The sequence below is a fragment of the Schistocerca serialis genome, chromosome 7, assembly GCF_023864345.2.
Source record: "Schistocerca serialis cubense isolate TAMUIC-IGC-003099 chromosome 7, iqSchSeri2.2, whole genome shotgun sequence".
NCBI lineage: Eukaryota > Metazoa > Arthropoda > Insecta > Orthoptera > Acrididae > Schistocerca > Schistocerca serialis.
The window spans coordinates 227,479,394-227,497,816 of record NC_064644.1 but is presented as its reverse complement, the minus strand read 5'-3'; the positions used below and the strand labels follow the sequence as shown (position 1 = coordinate 227,497,816).

The 18,423-nt window shown below is 43.8% G+C and overlaps 1 protein-coding gene and 1 non-coding gene across 2 annotated transcripts in view; one reads left to right on the top strand and one right to left on the bottom strand.

Annotated features, from left to right (window-relative positions):
• Positions 1-18,423, top strand: part of LOC126412125 (Krueppel-like factor 16) — a 268,092-nt gene that overhangs the window by 74,704 nt on the left and 174,965 nt on the right. The gene's annotated exons all lie outside the window — the stretch shown is intronic.
• On the bottom strand, positions 2,071-2,145 carry Trnas-cga (transfer RNA serine (anticodon CGA)). The gene has a single exon. It is a non-coding gene; the product is annotated as a tRNA-Ser (tRNA).

Below are 18,423 nucleotides of genomic sequence, written 5' to 3'. Positions count from 1 at the left end.
CAGCGCCACCTGGCCCTGAGGCACTGCCAGAAGGAAGACTGTGCTTAACGTCCCGTCGATGACGAAGTCTTCGTGAGGTTCTTAGAAGGGACAAAGAATGGAAATAGAGCGAGAAGCGTAGAGTCAAACAAACTGTAACAGAAGCAGAACAACAAATACTGGACTCGAAAAAGCTTGAAAGCAGTAACAAAAAATATCGGCAGTCGGCGCGAGTGATGAGCGATGGCTGGGCAGTGACACGATTGGAGGACGTGCAGTGGGCGGTAGCCGTGAGCCGGAGGTTGCTCCAAGCTCTCGCGGCCGTTGACTTGCGCCGCCTGACGTCAGCCCAGAAATTCACACCGGCACGAACCGTCGCTCTGCACCCACAGGTCCGGTTGCTCTCGTTCCCTCTATGTAACACCCACGGATGTAGCACAATTAAGAGATACTGCAAATTATAGAAGACAATCAAATGACCATATATTGTGTAACTACACAATCGCGGGACTCGATGATCGTCTTCAAATACCTAAGGATGTCCACTCTTAGAGATTAAAGGTGGAAAGACCAAAGAAATATCGCTGCGTAGGTGACACGGCAAACCTGAGATTCTTTGAAAGCATGGCGGGTACGTCTTGTTGGTTCTGTGGTGCTGGACAGCGTAAATTATTACGATTACGTGGGCTTTCACAGCGTAATAACAGATGATACTCTTCTCGGGTATACAGCCAGATAGAAGAGTCATCTTGACCGAATGCTGTGTTTCAACGGACCAACTGTCCGCCATCTTCAGGTGAGTATGCTGATGTACGATCTCGCCGGAAATGAGCTCTTTTGTTTACCGCGGCCGGCTCACAGCGCGTCGTGGGCAGCGGCGCTGCTTCCTTCAAGCGCAAGTGAAGTAGTACCGCACCAGTGGAAGAAATAGGCAAAACGATATATCGCTAGTTGACACTAAATAAAAGAATCCGCTGATCGAAATAGACTGTTCTCGATTAGTATCAGCTAAAATCGGATTCCACATCGTACATGTGGGGTAACCCGTTTAATAATATTATCCGATAATCGAATTTCAATTTCCCTACTTCATTGCTGAAAAGCTTAACAAAAGCTCGTATATATTTGGCTGGACACAACCGTAAAAATACCGGACATGTCCGACTCAAGCCTGGCACTTGTTTCTGTATCACCAGGTTCAAAGACCCCAAGTATTTTAATAAACTAATATAAAAAATATACTACAGCTATTCAACGCAAGTCATTTTATATTCATAAATGTTACATTCGAACAGTGCATAAAACCACGAATAAAATTTTTTTATGTTTTATAAATATAAAAACGAACAGTCATTTCAAGCAATTGACTCACAGGGAGGTGGTCACATTATTAAAAATAATATTTTTGAGAACAATGGTGATACGTATTTCCAGTGTGCTTAAGGGGGTCATATTGATCAGAGTTGGCACAAGAAGGATTAAATGCTGAGAACAGTGGATGATCTCTAAGTCTGGAAACAGTACCTCCTTTCTGAAACACCTCGAGTAACGAGGAAGATGGTAAAACTCGATGAAGTCGAGCTTGTAATGGTACATATCAGCAGTTGTTTGTTATTCCTGCAAGCAATGCGAATTGAACTGGAGATGATATCAATACACCATCCAGACTTTAAACCTTGACCAATGACAGACTAACTTTGATATGTCAGTTATGTGCTTGTATCCGAGAAAGCATGGCCAAGGGCTTAAACAATCCGTTGACACACTGTAGCCGTTTCTGGGCACAGTCTGTTCGCTAGCCGCAGGCATTGATCTTGATTTATTAAATTTTTACATTTATTTTGCCCCGTGCCACATTACAGCGGAATCGACATTTTAACGCACATTAGTGCTTTAGAAACCTACATACGGTAGCTTAACTTTCATTGAAAGCTACCTACTTATGTATCTTATCCAGACATGGTGACACAGTAACCTCTCCCCACACCAATCCTCTCCCTAGCTCATCGTCGAATGAGGAAATAATTTACCTTCCACGCAGTGAAGTAAAACTCTGTTGGACCCATTTACTTCCTGGCAGATTAAAACTGTGTGCCGGACCGAGACTCGAACTCGGGACCTTTGCCTTTCGCGGGCAAGAGCTCTACCAACTGAGCTATCCAAGCACGACTCACGCCCCGTCCTCACAGCTTTACTTCAATATAGAAGTAATCTAACGACAATAATTTGACTAGTTACACTAGCTACATACGGGATTACATATGTTCTCCAACAAAAATATGGTGTAGAACACTCGAAATGCTATTGTATCTTTTCTTACGTTGCCGAACACGTTTCGTTACACAACATGAGAACCCCGTTCCAGTGTTTGGCAGAGAGCAGCAACACCTTGTAGCAGGTGAGACGTTGACTGGGAAAAAAGTGCTAACGCGCGTCGGTATTAGTCGGTAGCATGCGCGACCTGGCCTTAACAACCTCAAGCTGCAAGTCATGTCCGGTCATTGCTCTGCAGGAGCAGCGTGATAGCACCATGATCTTGAGCAGTGAATGTGTCGAACACCTTAAATTATAGAAAAAAATATTTATTGCGTGCGTTATATATTCTCGCTGGATATTGAGAGTCTAATATTTTGTAGCAGATCTTCACCATACGCTGTAGCGTGTGGCGATACTCAACGCATTTGATTCTCAACACTTTCGGTAGCCTATTATAGATGAAACAAAATGTTTCGAATTCCCCGTAATAACATAAAACAGCCATTCCGGAGTTTGGTATGATAGTTATGAAATGAAAGTAGCAAGCTTCTTCCTTTCTCTGATTACAGAACGGATCCAGACACAGTGTTAATAACTTGAAATGCGAACAGTGAGAGAAGTGTGCAACTGTAAGTCGCTGGATTCGTAGCCAAGTCAACGGCGGTTCAAATCCCGGTCTTCCGTGATTTACTAAGTCGCATAAACCTCTATTCTTTGAAAGGTCACGTCAAACTTCCTTCACTGTCGCTTTCCTATCAGAACTTGTGCTCAGTCTATAATCATCTTTAACGGAACGGTAAACATCAGTTTTTCTGGAATGTAAATCACAGTATCGATTAGGAAGTTTCCTGATACAGAACTTGTTCACAGTGCTGAAAGTGAAAGAGAGAAGGAAAGGGAGGAAAATAATACCATGAAGAAATATTAGAAATGGAAAAAACAGGGCTTCGCACACTTTTCAATTAATAGCCCGTCAGTTGGCCAACGTAATCATTTGCGTCCGTGTTAAGTCAATGTACACTGTCGTCTTAGCAGTGAATGCTCCCAATTTTTATTACCTCTCTGTGTTAATTACAGCCGTCCAGAGTGGCCGAGCGGTTCTAGGCGCTACAGTCTGGAACCGCGTGACCGCTACGGTCGCAGGTTCGAATCCTACCTCGGGCACGGATGTGTGTGATGTCCTTAGGTTAGTTAGGTTTAAGTAGTTCTCTAAGTTCTAGTGGACTGATGACCACAGCAGTTAAGTCCCATAGTGCTTAGAACAATTTGATCCATTTGTTAATTGCTGTGGCTTTATCGGATATAATTTGTATCTAGTGGAAAAGTATTAAAACATATTTAAGAGACCAGTATTAAATAAAGGTAACGGAAATCTTTGGGTTCCTCTTAATATTGTGTCGGACCTCCTTTTGCCCGGCATAGTGCAGCATCTTCAAATCGCATGGACTCAACAAGTCGTTGCAAGTTCCCTGCACATACTGAGCCATGATGCCTAAATAGCTACCCGTAATAGCGAAAGTGTTACTGATGCTGGATTTTGCACAGGAACTGACAGTTCGATAATGTTCCCTAAATGTTCGATTGGTTTCATGTCGGGCGATCTGGATGGCCAAATCATTGGTTCGAATTGTCCAGAATGTTCTTCATTGCGAACAGATTTGGCCCCGTGATATGCTGCATCGTTTGGGAACATGAAGACCATGAATGACTACAAATAGTCCCCAAATAGCCAAACCTAACCGTTTCCAGTCAATAATCTGTCCACTTGGATCAGAGTACCAGTCCATTCCATGTAAACACAGCCCAACCATTATGGGGCCATCACCAGATTACATAGTGCCTAGTTGATAACTTGGGTCCATGGCTTCGTGAGGTCTGCGCCACACTCGAACCCTACCATCTCGTACAACTGAAATAATGACTCTTCTGACCAGGGCGCGGTTTTCCAGTCGTCTGGGGTCCAACCAATATGGTCACGAGCCCAGGAGAGGCGCTGAAGGTAATGTCGTGCTGTTAGCGAAGGCACTCGCGTCGGTCGTCTGCTGCCGTAGCCCATTAACGCCAAATTTCACCACACTGCCCTAACGGGTACGTTCGTTGTAGGTCCCTCGTTGATTTCTGCGGTTATTTCAGCCAGTGTTGCTTGTCTGTTAGCACTGCCAACTCTACGCAAACATCGCTGCTCTGTCGTTAGGCCGTCGGCCACTGCGTTGTCCGCGGTTAGAAGGAATGCCTTGAAATTCGGTATTCTCGGCACACTCTTGACGCTGTGGATCTCGGAATATAGAATTCCCCCAACGATTTTCGAAATGGAATGTTCGAGTGTAGTTCCAACTATCATTCCGCGTTCAAAGTACGTTACTGAATTTCTGTCGTGTGTCCATAATCATGCGGAAACCACCTCACATGAGTGACCTGAGCACAAATGACAGCTCCGCCTACGCACTGCCCTTTTATATCGAGTGTACGCAACACTACCGCTATCTGTGTATGTGCATGTCACTATCCTATTACTTATGTCATCTCATTGTAAACGTAGTAGACTACACTATATGAACTGTAATTGCCTTCTTCAAATACCTGTGTTGTACATTTATCAGGCCCAAACCGTCTGAAGCAGTTTGTCTGAAATCGACGGTATCTTTCAGAATTTTCGCACCGTCAGAAAGGAATGCAAGGTTTAAATTACTATTCCGAATAGAGTTATGGACAGGATTACTCATACATAAGGAGACATGTAGATGGTTCAAATGGCTCTGAGCACTATGGGACTTAACAGCTGTGGTCATCAGTCCCCTAGAACTTAGAACTACTTAAACCTAACTAACCTAAGGACATCACACACATCCATGCCCGAGGCAGGATTCGAACCTGCGACCGTAGCAGTCGCACGGTTCCGGACTGCGCGCCTAGAACCGCGAGACCACCGCGGCCGGCGGAGACATGTAGGACCAGTTTGCTTTTAACATTACAGAAGATACAGACAAAGATTGTATACGTGATCTGCTGACACATTTTTACTCGTTGACTACATAGCCACTGTTATCGTCAATTCAAATTTCAAACTATGAAATGCACAACAGAAGTCTGGAATCTTGTCCGTGTGGCAGCATAAAACTTGGTTTTGGCTAAAACCCATTTTGAATTACTACCTTCATTTCATGTCTTTCAATTTTTAGAATTTATTCTGATTTCTGCACAAGTTGTAAGTATCGTTCTGCTCCCTATATTTATATCTGATAACATAAGAAAAAGTGTTTTACTCAGCATTATAAGAAAAACTTCCCAAATCTACAAAAGCTCTGCGTGTAGGTTTGCGTGTTCCCCGACTTTTTTTACTAACAAGTCTTGGGGCCAGTATTGTTTCTGATCTTAAATTTTCCCGGAATCCAAAGTGAACCCCCAACGCGAATTGTACCAGCATTTCCATCTTTCTGTTGACATTTGGTCTAGGTAATTTAGATTCATTATTTAGTATTAAGCTGATAAATAGCAGACGAAGAGCGGTGTGTAGTTGAAAATTTTGAGTGTCACTTCCGAAGGCTGCCTGTCATCGGCGGACAGCGGGCACAGGTTTTGGCGAAACCCGCGAGTGCGCTGGCGATTCGCAGAGGCGTGCTTTCGCGGAGTGGAGTGGCGCAGCGAACCGTGACGTCTGGCTGGGAGCCGCCCAAGTCCGGGCAGGTGCCTCGCTCGCGGCTGCTGCAGGAAGTGAAAGCACGGCGCCACTTACTGCCCCTCCCCCTCTCAGTGAGCCTGAAGAAATACAAGGAAGAGCTTCACCACGGATTCTGAGGAATGGCCGTCAACTCTGTATTCCATTGCTATCTTACGTCGTTTACTACCGCTAGCAGGAGTTCTAGTGTTCCCGAGTTGCGTGTAATGGTACGGCCCGAAGTACGACTAAACTGCGTTAAGCCGTCGCATTCGAACATGAACGATGAGCGTAGAGAGTTTCTGACGCCATAGCATGGAAGAAGCGCGCTGCGGAGTCTTTCCGAACGTGCAGAGCAATGTCTAGCAGGTCAGATATTCTGAACGTCTGTTTGAACGTAGACCAGTGAGATGGAAGGACGCTACCTGTCACAATACGCCACCTCTCTTTAGTATAGAGTAGCGGTATGCCACATTGGCTTTTAGTTGTATATGCAGTTTCTAGGAACCAGCAAATTGAGGGCCTCTCGAAAAAGCCGGCCGGAGTGGCCGAGCGGTTCTAGGCGCTACAGTCTGGAACCGCACGACCGCTGCGGTCGCAGGTTCGAAGCCTACCTCGGGCATGGATGTGTGTGATGTCCTTAGGTTAGTTAGGCTTAAGTAGTTCTAAGTTCTAGGGGACTAATGACCTCAGAAGTTAAGTCCCATCGTGCTCAGAGCCATTTGAACCTCTCGAAAACCCTCGTAAACTGTGAGATTGGTTGTAGTAAAAGACAGGAAACGTCACATTTTTGTAACTTGCATGTTATAAAGTACGCGTTTTCAAAGCATTGGCACATTCAAGATTCATAAAAATCGCATTGTTCTTTTCACTGTTTATTACAATAAAATGTCAGTTAATAACACTTGTACGATTATTGGTTTCAGGGAATGGTAAGATGGAAAGAATTATCATTCGTTGTTGGTGCAGCGCAATGACTATAGACATCGAATTGGAAGGTAATAGGTGATGGTGCCGCTGGTGCGCGTTTCACTGGTTGCCAAAACTTTATTAACCTTCGCCTTTTCTATTAGGTTCTGATACTTTATTGGTAGTTTAGTAGAAGTATGCTGTGTAATATTCGATGTTAATTAAAAATAAGTACGATCTTTCTGAGGAGTGAGTTTGTTCGATTGCCTTTATTTGCAAGGCAGATTGCAGTATGTGCATTAAGGTATTTGGCACTTTTCAAGTTTTGTACTCCATATGTTGTAAAGATTCTGCCACTCAATAGGAACAGTGATAAATTAAGGATGATCTCTTAGGGCTTCACTTAAAAGTGAGATAGATGAAATAATTTTTACCTTACATGGAGAACTGTTGTAAATTTGTGTCCCACTATTTGCAACGGAACTTCTATAAGCAAATGTCCTTAGTGACGGGACATGGCACTTTCCTTTCTGCCTTGTAACATCTTCACTGATATTGAAGTTTCTATTTGTGTGTGCTACATACAGAACAACATGAGTAGCATATGGGCAGTGGAGAAAATGCGCGTTCTAATAGAGCTAACGTAGGAATTTCGCGCCCGTCCATTTCGCAAACGGTATGATTTGCGAGCCACATAGTCAACTGCCGATGGAGCGCGCTGGATCTCGTATACCACCTCACCTTCAGGCATGCGTACCTTGTACACAAGTCGCTTTGATTCTGTGCGCTCGGCAACACGGCAACACGTTGAATTCGGCACGCTCATCATCATTGTTCTAAAACACGGTCCGTATGCCGTCGGCTTTACGTGCCAGTTCCTAATGGGCAACAGTGTTAAGTTACCAGAGAGAAATCGAAGAGTCGCAGCAGGTCTGTAACTGTGTAAACTGGCAGTTTGACCTGGTTCTAAAACACAAGGAATTGGAGACGAGCGGAGTAACCTATATCGAATAACAAGGGAACGATCCACTTCGCGGAAAACTTCCATTATCGCACCTTCCTAAATTTGAGAGAAAAGTTTGTGTGGTGCTGTAGGCATCTGACTTCGATACGTTTGAGGAACTGGACGGCAATGACGAATTGGAAAAACACAGTTAGAGGACAGTGTTAAAGTGTGAGTAGTCAGAAGTTACTTTTAAGTGTCAAACCAGTAATCATGTAAAATGAACTTCTGGATATCAGTTTTTGTGTATTAGCACTAAGTCAGCGAGAAAATGCGTCAGGCATGTAACATTACTATTACTGCGTCCGTATTTGCCGTCCTCCTCCTCCTCCTCCTCCTCCTCCTCCTCACCCCCCTTTTCTTCCCCGTCCCCACTACTCTTCGATGATCACCAGGTGCAGTTGCACGCATGTACAGGAAGTGTATAAAGTATTGAAACAACTGGATACTTCCGCTTCGAAGACTTTTTTTTAGGAGACGAATAAGAAATACGTGGAGCAAGAAGTGTTTGGAAAGCTGCGTTTTTCCCCGCCAGGCTACTGGCAAGTAGGTAGGAAGCGAGCTTGACGATTGCGCTCCAAAGGACTAATAATGGTACTGAAACCGGTAGCCAGTAACAAGCAGATAAAAGTGCGACCACAGACGAAAGCATTTTTTTCTGATTGTGTTGATCGCTGTTGCAGCTGACTGTGTAGTTTATCTATGTTTCTGACGTAAGACCGCGATATTAACTATTAAAACTACTCACACTTTAACACTGACCTCTAACTGTGTTTTTCAATTCGTCATTGGCGTCCCGTTCCTCAAACGTATCGAAGTCAGATGCCTACAGCACCACACAAACTTTTCTCTCGTCTACTTTGCTCAGTTTTGAAATCTATGTTCAACAGTTAACTCTAAAATACGTGACTCTCCTAGGTAAAAGAATTAACTCCTTAAAGCGTATTTCCAAATAGGTTATTAGATGAAATAAAAAGAAAAAAATATCAGAAGTCAACTGTCTTCATTGTAAGCTCCTTGAGGAAATGTATTAGTCCACAAAGTAACATACTTTTTTACAAGCAAGTTCCTTGAGCTGATATTATTGATTGATGTGTCACCATACGTTGTATAGTGTGATTCAGCTGCCCCTACCGATGTTCCATGCAACCCGCACCACGTGTGTATCTGGAACGGTATCCAGACAGGCTGACAGCCTCGATGTAAGTTTCCTCTCAGAGCTTTGGACAAACGGAATCATTGTAAAAAGTCCAAGGGAGGACTGGATCAAGATATAGCTCACTTCTGCCATACTTATCCAAGTGTCTCAATTATTTCTTTGGGTAATTAGCATCGTAGTCGTACAGGTTTTTGATGTGTCTGTAACTTTATTCCGTTTATAGTACTTTATAGTACTTTCGTAAAATGCCCAGAAACGTTTCAGCATTGGAAACAATGAAATTAACAGCAGATATCGAAATGGAAATCGTGGAACTAACAAATTTCTAGTATACAGCCCAATGAAAAGATTGATATGCGACTCGTTGCGTTAATGTACTGAAATAGTTCCATAAATAAAATTTTACAAGTCTTAGTCTGTTTTACCAGTTATTCTGCGACATTTTGATAACGTGCTTCACATCTCCAGAGCTAACTGACCAACATTGTTCTATCGTATGAAGTTTTATAGAACGACGTCGGTAGGGGCAACTGACTAATTCTACATGTTAGTAAGAGTTTAAAGCATATTGATGAACATGGGAAATAGTACTTAGCAGAGGCCATCAGAGTTGTGCGCCTTTGGGTAAGTGCCGCTGCCCTCGCAGACAGAGCTTGTTATAAAGGAAAAGAACTTCGGTTTTGATTGAGAGGGAGTTACACAGCTGGAAGACGGCGGAATTGCGGCACCACCGGTGATGATTGTGAGGGAGGCATGCAGCACCGCGGTGCTAACAGTATTCCGCCAATTATCTGACAAGCTGAACGTAGCTGCAGTTTTCGCACCTGTGATTAGATTGCTGCCTGCGGTTAAATGGGGTAGCGAGGCAGGGAAGGGCGCTTGGCGTGGGGGACAGCTAGCTACACGCGCCCCGCCGCAGCCAATCCCTTCCTGTGTCCCTGGCGGAAGTGCGGGCGGAATGCGAAGCGCGCCAGCTGCGCCCGCGCCGGCGAAAACCCCGGCGTTTAGAAGGCCGAGCTGGCGGTCTGACACACTCAAGTCTTCTGGCGGCAGCAGCAGTAGTTGGTATAAAAAGTTCAACGTTGTTACTGAAAAATTTGAGTTGCGCCCCAAACAGTTACATCGAAGCACGCCAAAAAATGAAATCTGATGCCGAATTACACACCTACATGAAGTTACGCTGAACATTGCTGGCTTTGAGGCAAGATTTGCTAGACTGTATGGTTCGGCACCAGTTTTAAAATTGCATGAATAACTCCTCGAGTACCAAATTTTATAAAACGCTACCCCGAACTCATTGACAAAATTTTACAAATTACTGAGGGAACTTTTCTGATTGTTTTAGTAAGAGAGACACGTGGGTTCCGGTAGTTCGTTAACAGTATTTGCTTTCCGTTTGATTTCTTACCTTCATTTATCTTGGTGTTTGTATTGCACTGAAAATATCAATACAAATAACACCTGAAATGTCGACGGAATGTGCCACCGTGTTCTTGTTTGGAAATAAACTTGCTCCATTCACTCAAAGTACTTGTTGAACACAGAACAGTCACTGTACCCATTACCCATAAGTTTGCATCCAGTACTTCTCGGTTCTGTCTCGGGCTTGTTTTTCCTGTAGTGTTAGTTGTATGACAACAGTGATACACAACAGTATGGATATATATATATATATATATATATATATATATATATATATATATATATATATATATGAATACGAGGTTTACTGATAGAGTAGGCCAGCATGCACCTCTTATATGAAATAGCAGCACAACGACGCTATGGTGAATTGTTCCTGCAGCGACGGCAGCCACATCACAGTAGTGAGAGTTGTTGCAATACTCGGTGTTTTGTGTTGTACGTTTTGGTTCTTGCATATTACAAACTTGTCAGCTTTCGTGAAAGTATTTTCACAGAAACAAAGGTAACTGGGCTAAGACAACGAATAAATAATTAAATTATTAGCCAGTAACGAGCTTCCGGAGACGGAGCCCCCGTACCACAATAACCAGAAAACATCCCGGAACCAGCGTCGTTAATTTTGTAGCCGAAGGTGAAGTGCCGGTTCACCCTTAATTTATTGTAAATATAATGTTTGAACGAAATGTTTGATAAACCTTGTCGCTTCGCAGGTACTTGCAAAGTTTTGTGTATGCTGTGTGTTTTAAATATCATGTTCTTAACTATGAGTGAGAATGGAAGTGTTAGATATACGTAGCGACTTCAGATAGTAAGTTACACGTATCGTTTTCGCTAAGATCTTTCCACATCTAGTGAGACATTGTCAGAAGAGAGTACATGTTCTGGGTTTCCTGCTGAGACAGTTCTCCTGCGGCGCGGGTAACAAGTGTACCACAGAATCTTGTGGACACGATACCCAAACTGCATATCTATTCACCACGAAATGTGATCCAAATTGAGAAAGCAGTAAGGGAAACCAAATAAAAATTCAGAGAAGGAATCAAAGTTCAGGGAGGAGAAATAAAAACTTAGAGGTCTACCGATAACATTGCGATTCTACCAGACAGCAAAGGACTGAGAGTGCAGAGAACATCAACAAAAGCAAAACAAGAATAATGGAATCAGTCAAATTAAATCAGGCGATGGTTAGGGAATTAAATTAGGAAACGAAGCACGAAAGCTAGTAGATGAATTTTGCTATTTGGGCAGTAAAAAACTGTTGGCCGAAGTAGAGGATATAAAATTTAGACTGGTGATGGCAAGAAAAACGTTGCCGAAGAAGAGAAATTAACATTGAATATAGTGTTAGGGCGTTTTTTTCCTCAAGGTATTTGTCTGGAGTACAGCCTGGTATGAAAGTGAAACGTTGACAATAAACAGTACAGACAACAAGAGAACAGAGGCTTTTGAAATGCTGCTGAAGATTATACAAGTAGATCGCCTTATTAATGAGGAGGTGTTTAGAAAAGAAATTTGTGCCATAACTTGACTAAAAGAAGGGATCGTTTGACAGAACAGATTCCAAGACACATCAAAGGATCCCAGTTTAGCATTGAAAGGGAGTGTGTGTATGTGTTTGTGTTTGGGGTGGGGGTAACCGTTGTGGAGGGAGACCAAGAGATGAATACAGTAAGCAGGTTCAAAAGGAAGTAGCTTGTATTAATTATTAAGAATGGGTCAAATGGCTCTGAGCACTATGGGACTTAACTCTTAGGTCATCAGTCCTCTAGAAGTTAGAACTACTTAAACCTAACTAACCTAAGGACATCACACACATCCATGCCCGAGGCAGGATTCGAACCTGCGACCGTAGCAGTCCCGCGGCTCCGGACTGCAGCACCCAGAACCGCACGGCCACCGCGGCCGGCAATTATTAAGAGATGAAGACGCTTGTACAGGATAGAATAGCACGGAGAGCTGCTTCAAACCAGGTTTTGAACTTACGAAGAAGAAAAAAAGACCAAATTCAGTGTGGCGTCGAGTTGTAGTGAAATGGTAGCACCAATTTCACAAAGACAGTACAGACGCGAGTGATGGTGATCGGGAAGTCCAGATCTCGAACCACTCGATTCCCACCTTTCCGGCAAGCTGAAAGAACACCTGAGGGGTTTGACGTTTTCAAACGATAACATTCGCACAGAATTTCTCGAATGGCTCCGCGACGAAGGAGCAAATTTCCATCGTCGAGGAACTTAACGATTGGTAGAACGTACCGACCTTTGATTACAGATATTTGGTGACTTTTTGAGAAGTAGTTACGTATCTGTGTCTCTTCGTAGTGTAATTAATGCAGCATTTAGTAAATGGTACTTGGCCTGCCATAATAATGTAACTCTTTTTGAGGTCCCCTCGTAATTTTAACTGCGAATTTTGCTTCGATACTGTGCCTGTAAGTCGTTCAACCACATCAGTTTCAAACGTTACAAGGACAGCATCGTTTAGATAGATGCACTTATTATTTCGTATCAGTGGCTGCATACAGTTCGTACAAGCCCGCGGACCACTTTCCCTGTCACGTCCTCAATAATTGAAATTAGGTGTTTCTAACATAAGGCTGGAATGTAGAAGTACTTAGGACAAGTCATTGATAATGCAGGTATATAGAGTATTTCAGAGACTACTTCGAATGCATGTAGTTACTAAACTGGAAGACATACAACTATGAAAGTTGGGACACACATTCACGAATCTCTCACGTTTAGGTTACAGATGTCCAATACGACATCCATACTCAAACTCCTCATTCTAGGGTAGACTTTAATTCAGGTACTCAAGCACATGGCGACTCCAGTGAGGGTTTTGTTGAAAAATGTTGTCCTCTTCAACCTCGGAAACACAGTAAGTTACTGCAGACAGATAACCGTGTTTCCATGGAAAAAGAATGGGCCGTAAACGGACGAGTAGGATGTCGCACAAAACACAATGCCTTTGGATGAATCTCGTACATATTCAGTGTGCGCATGTGAGTTCTGTATGCCCCAAATTCGAACATTGTGTTTACTTTCCCACTAAAGTGGAGACTCGCTTCATCCCTGAACACAATGCGTTGTGCGGAAGTGTTACTGTTGTTGACAGCATTTGCAGCTCATCAGAAAATGCCACACGCTTGCGTTTGTCGTCATGACATAGTCTGTAACTTGCATGGGATTCACAACCAATCGACGTCATAACCAGTCCACGTCTCAAAACAGACAAGTTGTTGTAAGCATTTGTAACTCCTGATAGGTACAGCGAGTTCGTTTTGTAAGACACCGTTCGAAAGCTTTTTGAATTCTTAAATTTCGTCTGACACACGAGGACGGCCAGCAGTTGTTGTTGCTGTAATAATGCAACCAGTTTCTAGAATTGAACGAACACATTGTGTACTGCTTATGAAAAATCTTATAACAGGAGCTGACGAAAAGTTTTAATGTAACTTAGTTGCGAATGAAGAAAAGAAATGACAACATTCTGCAGCGATTTAAAAAGAATATTTGAGGAAATAAGACATCCTACTCTACACTGATCTTCTAGATAGTCTCTTTGAAAGCGCTAATTTAAGGAATGTTTCCCCACTTGTTCGCACCCAGCAATCTCTCTCGATAAAGTCGACTCCTCAGTGTTGTCCCAACAAGCGGAGCAGAGGGCCATATCCTAATGGAACGGCCTCACGCATTCCAGAAATGGCCTTTGGCAACTAGTCTCGCATACATAAATTCCGTATTAAAAGCGCGAGGTCGGTCCAAGGTTCAGGCGAAGGCAGACAGTCAAACGCTGTCGTTCTACTTCAAAGGCGACCATACGACGCAGGCAGCGTCGTAACGGCTACTAAATGTGAGGTTGTCTAATGAATCTCCGTTGCGTGTATTGTTGTAACTAGGATCCGTGAGTAGTAAATTTAGTGAAGTTTAGAGATTTTCTCCGTATTTTCCTAGCAAGATGCAAACATTAGTAATTCACTCATTTCTAAAGGATTTCTTGTGGTTGCGCAAAACTTTGATGCCTGTTGCCTGTTTTTAACCTGTTGATTTGTTCTGGCCGTAAATCGGATGTAACGCTTAGCTTTCTATGGTTTTCGCGCCGTGTAGTAATTGTTTCCTTTCAGGCGCTTAGTGATTAACTTTGTAGTGTAAGATCGTAAACCCAAGAGGCAGCGTTAGATTTCAGGTGGCTGCTAGAATCTTTTCTTGGTACTCAGTTATTTTCGATAAATATTTTCTGTATCTGAAGAACAGCAAGCCGCAGCTTGGTTGGGAAACTACGTTATGTTGTGTAGAAAATTGCACTATGTCAGCGAAGCTTGTCAAACTAAACATTTGGGTTTCACCCGCTACAGTCGTTAAAGTGGAAAAAAGAGCGTGAAGCTCTAGATAATACATGGTGAACCGATCTCAACGGAAAAATTTCTAATCTTATTCAGGGAAATGGTATAGAGGACACGTGGTTTCTGGCGGCTCGTTACAGTAATTGCATTTCCTTCGATTTCTTACCACGCTGTATCTTTGTATCTGCATTGCACTAGAAATATCTGCACAACATTGCAAATGTCAACGGTATGCGCCATGAATCTTGTCTGATAAACTTGCTCACCTTCGGAACTTGACATGGGCAGCAGCAATGCCCAATTTGCTCTTCGCCGTAACGTTTGCTTGGTTCTTTCTCGTTTCTTACCCGGCAGTGTTTGCTGCTGTACGTTAACAGCGATACACAGCAGTAGGGACAGGTTCACTGCTGCAGCATTAATCTCTGTGCACCTCATGTATGGGTTCACTGAATGTAACGGAGGAGCAGGACAACGGTATGCTGAGATGGTATCGCAACGACGATAACCATGTCACAGTACTCTCGCATATCTGAGGGTTATTGCGTTACTCTTTCTTGCGTTGTACCTTTGGGGGTGTATGGCGCACTACTGCCTTTTCACTGTTTCGATAGTTTCTTCAGTAAAAGAAATGTAACTGGGATAACAGACCGAATAAATCATAATTATTACTGTTATGAACCACCAGACAACGCGGGTACCTTATACTAAAGTATTCAGAAAATACCTCTGAGCAATATCCGAAATTTTGCCTGTAGTTGGCTACAGTGTGTTTACCTCAGAGACGCAGAATTCCAGAGAACTATGCTGCAAGGCAGCTGAAACACGACGACGTAATTTTAAATTAGCATATAAAATGTGTGTGAATTCCTAAGGAACCGAACTGCTGAGGTCATCGGTCCCTAGTCTTACACACTACTTACACTAACTGATGCTAACACACACACACACACACACACACACACACACACACACACACACACACACACACATGCCCGCGCGCCCGAGGGAGGACTCGAACCTCCGGCGGGATGGGTCGCGCAATCTGTGTCTTTAACCAATCACTCCGCGCGGCTAAATGAGCATCGCAATTTACACGTGATGGATAGTAACTTATAAATGCTTACTCCTCGTTCTTAAAAACCCAGAAAATATTAAACATACCCTTTTTAGAAGTACTGAACTATTCACTTTGTAATGGAAAAACAGTTGTTTCAAATGGCTCTGAGCACTATGGGACTTAACATCTGTGGTCACCAGTCCCCTAGAACTTAGAACTACTTAAACCTAACTAACCTACGGACATCACACACATCCATGCCCGAGGCAGGATTCGAACCTGCGGCCGTAGCAGTCACGCGGTTCCAGACTGAAGCGCCCAGAACCGCACGGCCACACCGCCCGGCAACAATTGTTTACGGAATGTTTGTGTGTGTGCCCTTAATTGTATGATAACAAATGGTACTAAAAGATACTATATGTACTTTACATAACATATTCCAGGTGGATAACAGTTGTCGTATGCAGTGTCTACCTCCTTATCTATGAACATTTGGTTGGATACTCTGCTCACTCATGTTAGAGTTTATGCTCATAAATAGTTTCAGGATTTAGCAGAAGAAATGTGGTGCTGTGTGGGTCAGAAGTTTCCACACATTTGGAACTTGCCCTGAAAAGCTCAAGTACTTAAAGGTCGGCCATAAGTGTCACCTTAATGCGTACTTTGTGAATGTTTGTGTTTCATTTCTTTGTCCTTCCCGGTACTCCACAGATGCTTAAAGTGGTATCTGTCTGGCAGTGCTTTGTTACGCAACGCGATTACAAATTCTACAGAATGAGCCATAAGTCGAAGGGGCTATGACTGTTTCCAAAGTAGAACTCCCCAATTTTGATTCTTTTCATGGCGTTGAATTTTTCCGTGGTCAGTCTCCTGCCCTTCCTCAGTCAGTATCTGAAACAAAGGAAAGGAGGAAGAATGAAGTTATTCAGTTATGACTGCTTTGTGGCCTTCGGACCACCCTTTATAGTGAGCTGTAAATTGAATAAAGGACATTGAAAGTGTAAAAAGTGATTCAGTTGCACCTGCCACTGGGTTTTATGCAACCTTCAGCGCCTTCAAAAACCATTTGCGAGAATTTCATTTCCTCTCGCTCGCTTCGTGTGAACTGTTAGTACTACAGAAAAAACTGAACAGGATATTTTTGTCGGAAATTTAACGTAGTTAAATTTTGTACTGGTATACTTTTTCGCTGGAGGCCGTAGTTTTCGTGTTACTCAAGAAAAACACATTTGAAGATCACTCTTGAGTAATTTGAAAACTGTGGCCTCTAGCGAAAAGTATTCCAGTATCTTATTTAACTTCATTAAATTTTGTACGAAAAGGTCATGTTCATGTCACACATTTCTTAAGGATTTCTTGTGGTTACGCAAAACTTTGATGTCTGTTACCTGTTTTTAACCTGTTGACTTGTTCTGGCCGTAATCGGATGTAACGCTTAGCTTCCTATGGTTTTCGCGTCGTGTAGTAATTGTTTCCTTTCTGGCGCTTAGTGATTAACTTTGAAGTGTAAGATTGTAAACCCAAGAGGCAGCGTTAGATTTCAGGTCGCTACTAGAATCTCTCCTTGGTACTAAGTTATTTTCGTTAAATATTCTCTGTATTTGAAGTCCTGTAGGACTAATAGTTTGCACGTAGCGAGCGAGAGCACACGATAATCTTCTGTTGGTATTTGAAGGCGTTGTGGGTTGCATAAGTAGGAGCAGCCGAATCGCCCTGTACATTCGCGTCATACGAAATGGCTGCCGTGTCATTGCCTGACAGTAGTGTCCTTGGGAAGCGAAATAGTGATACGCGGTTAGCACACCGGCCTCCCATTTGCGGTCAGTTTCCCGTACATTGGAGCTGAACCTTCTCATTCGATGCTCCTCAGCTGACGGCGCAAGCAAGCTGGAGTGCACCTCTCACACCAGTCTCCGCACGTTTATGGAATCTCTCTCTCTCTCTCTCTCTCTCTCTCTCTCTCTCTTACACACACACACACACACACACACACACACACACACACACACACACACGAAAAATAAGATCGTGAAACAGGAAACAAATGTCAGACCGCGAAGGAAAGATACGGACCGGTTTGGTATGGAGTCTAAGGGGAAACGAAGACGCAAGACTGTCTCTGCAAACGAGGGGTTCGAAAAAGCTAGGATGAAGTACAGAAGTTGTTGAAGGAGCCACTAACTGCGGCTGCTGATGTACGACCGTCGCACGACATACCTTTTGGCCTGATGGAGTCGAAAAACGGCGGATACTGTAAATCATGCGCCGAAATAAGAGAACTTTCCCGCGAGCGGCACTCGGCAGAAGTTCAATTGGAGCGGGCAGGCACGCGCGGGCGGCTGCCAAGGCCAGCCGAGGGCGTGGCTCCTTGGCCGGGCCTGGGCGTGGCGGGCGTCGAGCGCAGGCCCTGCCGTCGCAGGGTTCATTCACTCTGCCCGCCGAGCACAGCTGACTGCCGGCAAGTTCAAGGACACCGCCGCCGTGCACAGCCAGTTAGCGAGCCGCCACCCGTCACACAGCGCGCAGATGGCTCTCGAGATATTGCTCGCGGCGCGCGGCCGCGGGAAAGCTATACTAGCGTTCGGCTTACACGAGGGCGGGTAGGAGTGCAACGACCGATACCACCACTTCAGCGGCG